The sequence below is a fragment of the Triticum aestivum genome, chromosome 3A, assembly GCF_018294505.1.
Source record: "Triticum aestivum cultivar Chinese Spring chromosome 3A, IWGSC CS RefSeq v2.1, whole genome shotgun sequence".
NCBI classification, from domain to species: domain Eukaryota; kingdom Viridiplantae; phylum Streptophyta; class Magnoliopsida; order Poales; family Poaceae; genus Triticum; species Triticum aestivum.
This window is the reverse complement of record NC_057800.1, coordinates 227,854,716-227,864,597: the sequence shown is the minus strand read 5'-3', so window position 1 is coordinate 227,864,597 and position 9,882 is coordinate 227,854,716.

Sequence of the window (9,882 nt, the reverse complement as noted above, 5' to 3'; positions counted from 1 at the left end):
TTACTCCACACGGAATTGAAGTTGATAAAGCCAAGATTGAAGCAGTTGAGAGTAGGTCGCAGCCCAAAACGGGCACACAAGCGAGGAGTTTCTTGGACTCGCTGGCGTTTTGTGAGAGATTTAAGCACCATTGCTACACCTCTCAATGAGCTTACAAATAAGGATGTGTCTTTTGTTTGAGATCCTGCACAAGAAGAAGCCTTCATGGTATTGAACTAACGTGTGCTCCTTTACTCCAACTTCTTGATTTTAGTAAGACTTCTGACCTTGAATGTGATGCTAGTGAAATTGGATTAGGAGGTGTGTTATTACAAGATAGTAAACCTGTTGCATATTTTTCTGAAAAATTGAGTGGGCTTAGTCTAAATTATTCTACTTATGATAAGAAATTATATGCTCTTGTTCGGACATTGAAAACATGAAAACATTATTTATGGCCCAAAGAATTTGTTGTACATTCTGATCATGAATCTTTTAAACACATTAAAAGTCAACAAAATTGAACCATAGACATGCTAAATGGGTTGAATTTATTGAGACTTTCCCTTATGTCATTAAACACAAGAAGGGTAAAGAAAATGTTATTGATGATGCATTATCTCGTCGCTATACTATGCTTTCACAGGTTGACTTTATAATATTTGGTTTGGAGACCATCAAAGATCAATATGTGCATAATGCTGAATTTAAAGATGTAATGCAGACTTGTAAAGAATGAAGAACATGGAACAAGTTCACCATTAATGATGGATTTGTGTTTCGTGCTAGCAAGCTATGCATTTCAGCTAGCTCTTTTCATCTTTTGTTGTTGCAGGAGGCGCATGGAGGAGGTTTAATGGGACACTTTGGCATGAAGAAGATGGAGGACGTACTTACTACACATTTTTCGTCCAAAGATGAGATGGGTTGTTGAGCGCTTTGTTGCTCGCTGCATTACATCAAAAAAGTTAAGTCATGACTCAATCCTCATTGTTTATATATGCTTTTTCGTGTAGCTAGTGTTCCATGGGAGGACATATCTATGGACTTTGTTTGAGGTTTACCTTGAACAAAGAAGGGGAGGGATAGCATATCTGTTGTCGTGGATAGATTTTTTTAAATGGCACACTTTATACCATGTCATACAAGCAATGATGTTGCTAGTGTTGTTGATTTGTTCTATCGTGAAATTATTCGCTTGCATGGTGTGCCAAATACAATTGTTTCAGATCATGATACTTAAACTTTTAGTCACTTTTGCAGATGTTTATGGCCTAAGTTGGGGACTAAACTGCTTTTTAGTACTACATGTCACCCCCAAACTGATAGACAAACTGAATTAGTCAATAGAATATTATCTACTATACTTAGGGATGTTTTGAAGGATAACCTAAAAATGTGGGAAGAATCCTTGCCTCATATTGCATTTGCTTATAACCGTTTGTTGCATTCTACTACTAAGATATGCATTTTGAAATTGCGTATGGTTTCTTACCTCATGCACCCATTGATTTGTTACCTCTTCTATCTTCAGAGAAGGTTAATTTTGATGCTAAATAACATGTTGAATTGATCTTGAAAATGCATGAGTTAACTAAGTAAAATATTGAGCGCATGGATGCTAAATATGAACTTGCTGGTGATAAGGGAAGAAGACATATTGTTTTGAACTAATGGAACTTGTTTGTTTACATTTATGCAAAGATAGGTTTCCTAATTTGCGCAAATCTAAGCTAATGCCACGTTTTGATGGTCCTTTTAAGGTGTTAGAGAAAATAAATGATAGTGCATATAAACTTGAGGTGTCTGCAGATTTTGGGGTTAGTCTCACTTTTAAGCATTGTAGATTTGAAGCCTTATATGGGTGCGGAATATGAGCTTCCGTTGAGGACGACTTTAGTTTAAGAAGGGGAGGATGATGAGGACATCACTATTACAGTTACATCCACAACCCTTGCTGCTACACATACTGGACCAATTACAAGAGCTTTCGCATGCAGACGCCAATTACATTACCAGGTGTCGGTATCAAAAACCGGCGGATCTCAGGGGGTCCCGAACTGTGTGTCTAGGATCGATGGTAACAGGAGACGGGGGACACAATGTCTACCCAGGTTCGGGCCCTCTCTATGGAGGTAATACCCTACTTCCTGCTTGATTGATCTCGATGAATATGAGTATTGCAAGAGTTGATCTACCACGAGATCGTAATGGCTAAACCCTAAAAGTCTAGCATGTCTGACTATGATTATGAGGATATATGTCTACGGACCTAGCCATTCGGTTTATATAGACACCGGGGGGATCTAGGGTTACATAAGGTCGGTTACAGAGAAAGGAATCTTCATATTTGGTCGCCAAGCTTGCCTTCCACGCCAAGGAGAGTACCATACGAACACAGGTAGAGTCTTCAGTCTTCGTATCTTCACGGCCCATCAGTCCGTCCCATATCCAATAGGTCAGACGCCCGAGGACCCCTTAGTCCAGGACTCCCTCAGTAGACCCCGAACCAGACTCCAATGACGAGGTGTCCAACGTGCAGATAGTCTTCGGCATTGCAAGGCGGGTTCCTCCTCCTATGACTTTAAAGTGATGTATTCGGCTTTCCATTTAATTTCATACCCCTCGGCTTCTGTGCCTTCCTGACTTCAGCTTCCATTTTACTGAGTGTATCCTCATAAATGAGGTTTAGTCCGTTGCCGCCGTCCATGAGAACCTTGGTGAGCCGAAAGCCGTCCACGATCGAACTGAGGACCAAGGCGGCTGGCGCCCGGATTGTCCTGAATTTTGGTTCATTGTTGGCATTGAAAGTTATGGTCGTGTCGTTCCAAGGGTTTGTTGCTGCGATTTGGCAGACTTCGGCGAGGTTGGGGAGTGCCCTTTTACGCTTATTGTTTGAAGCAAAAGTCTCTAAGACCGTTAGTACTCTGGGGTCGTCGTCTTCTGGAGGATATTGCTCTGGGTTATTTTTGGTGAGGATATCCTCGCCGCTCTTGGCCACCTGCCGGAGTATCCAACATGCTCTAAGGCTGTGAGTTGATATAGTATCCGGTGTTGTGTGGAGCTTGCATGGTCCATCGATCCATCCCTCCAGGACGGTTTTGCATCCCATAATGGGCTTATATTTCTTTGTCATTGGGTCGGGCGTGCCACTAGGGTGTGTCCTTTTCACCTGAACGAGGGATTGGGTGGAAACCGGCGGTTCCTAGCAGGTTGCCTGAGTTTTCCAGGCAATTTCCATTGCGCAGTACTTGTATACTATGGTTGCCAAGTCTGCGAAGCGTGATATGCGACAACGTTTGATGGCGTTGAGGATTCCTTAATCCTTGCAATTGTTGTGGAACGCTGAGATCGCGTCTTTGTCGTGGCAATCTTCAATCTTATCTTTGACAAGGAGGAATCTGGCCCAGAAGTGGTGGGACGTTTCCTTATACTGTTGTCGTATGCCCATGAGAGCGCTTATGTCTGGGTGGGTGGGTGGATTCAAATCCAAACCCTGACCCAATTTAGGATCCGGAGTTTGAAGAATCTCCGAATTTAGTAGTTTGGGCTCCGGGATGTCAGCTGATTTTTTTGGGCTTGCCATCCGATTCTATGTTCGGAGAACAGGACATGTCTTTCTACTAGGGATGGCAATTGTATCCATGGATCCGGATACCCGTGGATACCCGACCCGAATGGGCAAGGGTATGGAGCGCATTCCTGCCCATGGATCCGTGGATCTGGATACCCGCGAACAGCCGGATTGGGCATGGGTATAATTTCTGCTCCACGGATATCCAATGGATACCCGTATGACAGGTGGGGCCATATGGCAGTGACACAAGACTAAGCACACGTCCAGCACGGCAGTCACAGAAGTCAAAGCCTGACCCATGTCCCCTAATCCCCCACAACCCCACTAACCTAATAATTATTAAACCTAATCTAATCTCTCTGTCAATCCCCAGTCATCCCGAGTCCACCTCCCTCCTCAGCGTGGCGGCGCTCTGCGCCTCAGGAATCACGACCGCCGCCCCCCACCCCCCGCCTCTCCCTGGCCGTCCATCCCAGCGCGACCGGCCTCTGCGACCAGCATCCCGAGTCCGGCACTCCAGATCCCTCCCCAGCGTGACCGGCCTCAGCGAGACAGCGACCAGCATCGTCTAGACGGCGACAGGCCTCGGCGACCAGCACGGCAGCACATCGGCGACCGGCAGACCGCAAGATACCCAAGGTCCGTGACCCCCCATCCCACTCCCTCTCTCCTTCCCCAACCGACGATCGATCTGTTTCTGACCAAGCTGGCGCTGCGTGCTCTGTTTCTCTGAGCAGGAGTAAACCTTTAATGGAAGGGGGCAAGGGCAACCATGGGAAGGGCAGGGGCGGGAGTGTTAGTGTCCCACGGAGAAGTTTGCGTGGTCGGCAACCAGCAGTGGAGGTTCCGTGCACCGGCGAGCAACAGGATGTCGACCGCAGCACCATCAGCACTGAAAACGGTTATTGCTACAGTTTTTGCAACTCAGTGCTCTCCTTGCTTGTGATCTACGAGAGATTTTATATAAACTAGCATAAACTATGTTCTATTGCATTTGTAGAAATTACTTTCTTATCAAATTTTGTCATAAAGTAGCTTTATTAATATTATTTCTTCTAGTACTAGGAACAATTCACTGACATCACCTTTGTACAATTTAATTTTCTTATTAAATTTTTCCATAGAGTAGCTTTATTATCAGCATCTTTGCTATAATTGGAAATCATCTACCGACCATTACTATGCAGAATTTTCATTAGTGCTAGACATATGTGTAATATCATTTCTGCATGAGAGCACTGAGTTGATGGCATCTTGCATTCTTTTGTCAGCTCTCGAAAGCAGTGTTTCTCCTACAGTGGATGTCTCAGGCGTGGCTGGAGCTGTTGTGGTCGCAAGTTCAACTCCACAAGAGGGTACCAGTACAGCAGTGGAGCAACCAAAACTGACCGGCTCTAGAAGGAAGCGTACATCAGATGTATGGGATGATTTTAAGTCAGAACTAATCAATGGGAAATGGCAGGCAATATGCAACTGGTGTCATAAGGCATATGCTGGAGAATCAACCTCTGGTACATCACACTTAAGGACTCATCGTAATAATTGTCCACCTCGGCATGCACCAGTGGGTCCACAACAAAGTAAATTAAAGTTGTCAAAAAGTGGGGATGGGAAAGTAAATTTGGAGACCTATGTTTTTGATCAAGAACTTGCTAGAAAGGAACTTGCATTGATGATATGTGTGCATGAGTACCTTCTGTCTATTGTTGATCATGCTGGATTCTGAAAATTTTGTGGTACGTTGCAACCAATGTTCAAGGTGGTGTCTAGAAATACCATTAGGCAGGACATCATAAATATGTTTGGTGTCCAAAAGAATAGCATGGTGAAGTACTTTGCAAAGTTTGAGAACCGAGTAGCCATCACAACAGATTTGTGGACGGCTGTCCATCAAAAGAGGGGCTATATGGCTGTAACTGCACATTATATTGAAGCTTCTTGGAACCTAAAGAGCTTCCTAATGAGGTAACCAATTAACCATGTCTCTATCTAAATCATTGTTATTCTGAAATAGATGTATTAATTATTGTTACTTTGAACCTAAATATTTCCTTATTTTTTATTGTATAGGTTTGTTTATGCTCCATGTCCACACAATGCTGAGGTTATATGCAAAGCACTACATGCATGTCTTGTTGAGTGGCACCTTGAGAAGAATATATCCACGGTGACCTTGGACAATTGTACATCAAATGACAAGGCTATGGAAATTCTGCCAGATAAGTTGGACACCTCTTCTCTTATGTTGCAAGGATCTTTGTTGCATATGCATTGTGCTGCTCATATATTAAATCTGATTGTAAAAGATGGATTGGATGTCATGGAGAAAGGGATTGAGAGGGTACGAGATAGTGTTGCATTTTGGTCAGCCACACCTAGAAGACATGAGAAGTTTGAAAAGATGGCACGCCTTTTGAACAATGAATACACGTGTAGATTGGCTCTTGATTGTAAAACTAGGTGGAATTCTACCTACATAATGTTAAAAGGTGCATTGCAATACAAAGATGTTTTTGAAAGACTTTCAATACGTGAAAAAAAATTTACTTGTCCAACTGGAGAAGATTGGGTCTTTGCTAAGGAGGTTTGTGATAGGCTGAAAGTGTTCTTTGATGTCACAGAGTTGTTGTCAGGCACTTCATATGTTACAGCTAGTCTTTTCTTTCCGCAAATATGTGGCATTCGGTTGGCAATTCATAAATGGGAAACTAGCAAACATAGTGTCATAAAAGCTATGTCCAAGGAAATGAAAGACAAGTTCGAGAAGTATTGGACAGATGTCCATGGTCTTATGGCTATTGCCACCGTCCTTGATCCGCATTATAAGATGCATATGTTGAAGGCTTCATTTGGGTCATTGTATGGAACTGAACATGCATCCATAGAAGTTGATAAAATAAAGAAGTTAATGCTAGATTTGCTGGTTGAATATCAAGATGTATCTCAGTGTGTCGAAACATCTACTGTTGGAAGCACCCCAGCTATTCATAATGGTGGTGTGGATGAAATTTTGGGTGCGTTTGAGCAATACGTGCCTTCACAACCCGTTACTCCTTCTCAAGTTCACACTGAATTGGACATGTACTTGGGCGAGCCCCTTATTCGTAGAACAACAGATTTTGACATTGTTAATTGGTGGAAAATTGGAGGTGCCAAGTACCCTACTTTGCAGAAGATTGCTCGTGATATATTACCCATCCCTGTTACATCTGTGGCATCGGAGTCAGTCTTTAGTACTAGTGGGAGGTTACTTAGTGCACATCGCAGTCGGCTTACACCAAGCATAGCCGAAGCTCTTATGTGTATGCAAGCTTGGTCACGAGCGGACATGTTAGGTAATCTTGTTAATTATCATTTTTATTCGGTTTCTTTGTGCTATGCATAAATTAATTTTTTGCTTCATCTTTGCATTAGGTGATATCAACTTCGCTTTGCAAGCGGTTCAATCTGTTCTTGAGGATGAAGAAGAAGTGATGGTAACTCCTTGTTCTCATCTCAATTTATTCTGTTGGGTATGTTGGGTATGGTTTATACGTTTAAATAACAAGTGATGTGTGGGCAGTGCACTATTTATTTTAAGATATATACTTGTGAAGGTGTGGTTGATGGTTGGACTTAGATTAGATGCCACGTTTTCATCCTTCATGCATGTGCAGTCAAAACTAACTTGTTTATTAATGCTTTCCTTTTTATCTCAGGATGAAAATGAGCCCATCATTACTGAAGACTAATTTGGAGCCAAGTGTGCTCATGTGGACATGTGGCTGGGCCTCCAATTACTAGTGCACATACTGTTGGAAGTGCATTTGGATTTTCAAATATGTTACGTCCTTTATTTATGCAAATTCGGTTGTGATTAATAAGATCTTAGAACTTTGGTTCTGATGTAATAAGATTCTAAGACCATAATTCTACTATGATGCTGCTTGAGTTGTCAACTTGTCATCGTGTGGTCTACTTCAGTTTTTTGATGAAATAAGATTTAAGACAAGTTTTTTTACTATCAGACTATTTGTGTTGTCGTTGTGCGTGTGGACAATGTTTGAACAGTGTACGTGTACTTGCTGCCTACTTATCCTTATACCTTATGTTGTCATTTGTGATTGAACGATGATGAGTTAATTTGATCTTTGGAAAGGCTTTATGCCTATTTTACTATGCCCATGGAGCTCCACGGGTATTTGGGTATCCAATGGGTTTGGGCATGGGCACAAGTTGTGCCCATGGATACTTTGGTGGATGGGCAAAAGGTAGGAAGATGGGTCATGGATTGGATTTGGACCGGCTCCACCCGCCCCAAACCCGACCCATTGCCATCCCTACTTTCTGCAGGTAGGTGTCTGGCTCTTCAAGTTCGGAGATCCGGATGTAGTTCGTCCTTAATATAGAGGAAGAGTTGTCATCTTGCTCCTCTACTACCGCTATTTGATGGGTGGTCGGCGGAGTTTTAATTTCTCTCTGGTCGGGTTTAAGTCCAATCCGATCATAGTCTGTGGCGACCCCCAGGGCGGCGATGCGATCTAGGAGCTCATTTAAAGACGACAGCTCCGCCGGATCCATCTGCTTGGAGTACTTGGAGTCAACATGAAGAGGATTTTTGATGACCCGAGTAGTCATCGTCGGCTTAATGGCTGAACGGGCGGTCATAATGAAGCCGCCCAGCCGGAGGGTTTGGCATGGGGCCAGTGTTCCTCCGGACGTGACGTTATCCTTGAGAACAAGGCGAGCCATCGATCCTATCTTTCGACGGCACAGTGGAACTCTCAATGAAAGCACCAATGTCGGTGTCAAAACCTGCGGATCTCGGGTAGGGGGTCCCGAACTGTTCGTCTAGGATCGATGGTAACAGGAGACGGGGGACACAAGTTTACCTAGGTTCGGGCCCTCTCTATGGAGGTAATACCCTACTTCCTGCTTGATTGATCTTGACGAATATGAGTATTACAAGAGTTGATCTACCACGAGATCGTAATGGCTAAACCCTAAAAGTCTAGCCTGTCTGACTATGATTATGAGGATATATGTCTACGAACCTAGCCCTCCGGTTTATATAGACACCGGGGGATCTAGGGTTACATAAGGTCGGTTACAGAGAAAGGAATCTTCATATTTGGTCGTCAAGCTTGCCTTCCACGCCAAGGAGTGTACCGTCCGGACACGGGTAGAGTCTTCGGTCTTCGTATCTTCACGGCCCATCAGTCCGGCCCATATCCAATAGGTCGGACGCCCGAGGACCCTTAGTCCAGGACTCCCTCACCAGGTACTTTCATTTTTTGGTAACGATTATAGTGTTCATGAGAATATGATGTTGCCTAAATTGAATACATTTGTTTTGCTTACAAATGAACGGCCCAGCATGGACAAAAAGGATGAACATTGGAGCATGATCAAGCATGAACATGATGGGGCACGCAAGGGAAACAAGAACGAAGTTTTCGATGGAGTTTTTACCACTTTAAAGTCACCATGATGACATATAAGGACATGGAAGAAATATACAAGATGACAGTTCATAAATCCATAGTTTAATATAGGTGTTGCGCCACCTTATTTTTGGGCCAGACCGATGTAATTTTGAAATACACTTAATAGATTGCTTTTAGAGTCTGTATTAATAGGGAAAACGACTTAGGACGTAATTTAGTCACACATTGCCAAGGTTCGACGAAATTCTCCTCTGTCATCCTATAAATACAGTCCTTAGGACGTCGTTTTATACTTGGATTTTGTTTAGATTAAAGTTCGCCATAATTGTAACTCGTGTCATTCGTTTGTGTTCAACGACTAGACCAACACGTCACAGAACCCCATTTTGATCAATAAAATTTTCCTCTTAAATTCGCAATAGCCAGATTACAATCTTGATTTTTTGTTTGTTCTTCATTTGCGTGCAGGAAATAGACCCTTGTGGTCAAGTTGACCGTGCTCTGGCACGGTCAATAACCTCTCGAAGTTGCTTTAGCGATAGCTAAGGCGCGACGTCTTAATATGATCATCGAATCGTCAAAGTCAACTTCCCCCGAAAACAATAATTGCCATCTCATTAAAAGATGGGATACCTTCGCCCTTATGACTGTACCAACCTCGAGCATACACACACGTGAACGTCAAGAAGAAAATTTGGAAAACAAACCAAGACAGTCGGTTCAATAAATCAAGTACTGATAGCATGTGTCGACTGATTTCGTTAACCTTTTTTTCTTTTGAATTCTGATAAGTGCCACACGTATGACACAAACATATGACAACTCCAATGGCAAATTTAGCGATACCAGGATGGCAATTTTAGTTGAAGCATGACAAGTTTCTTTTCAGATAACAAGTTT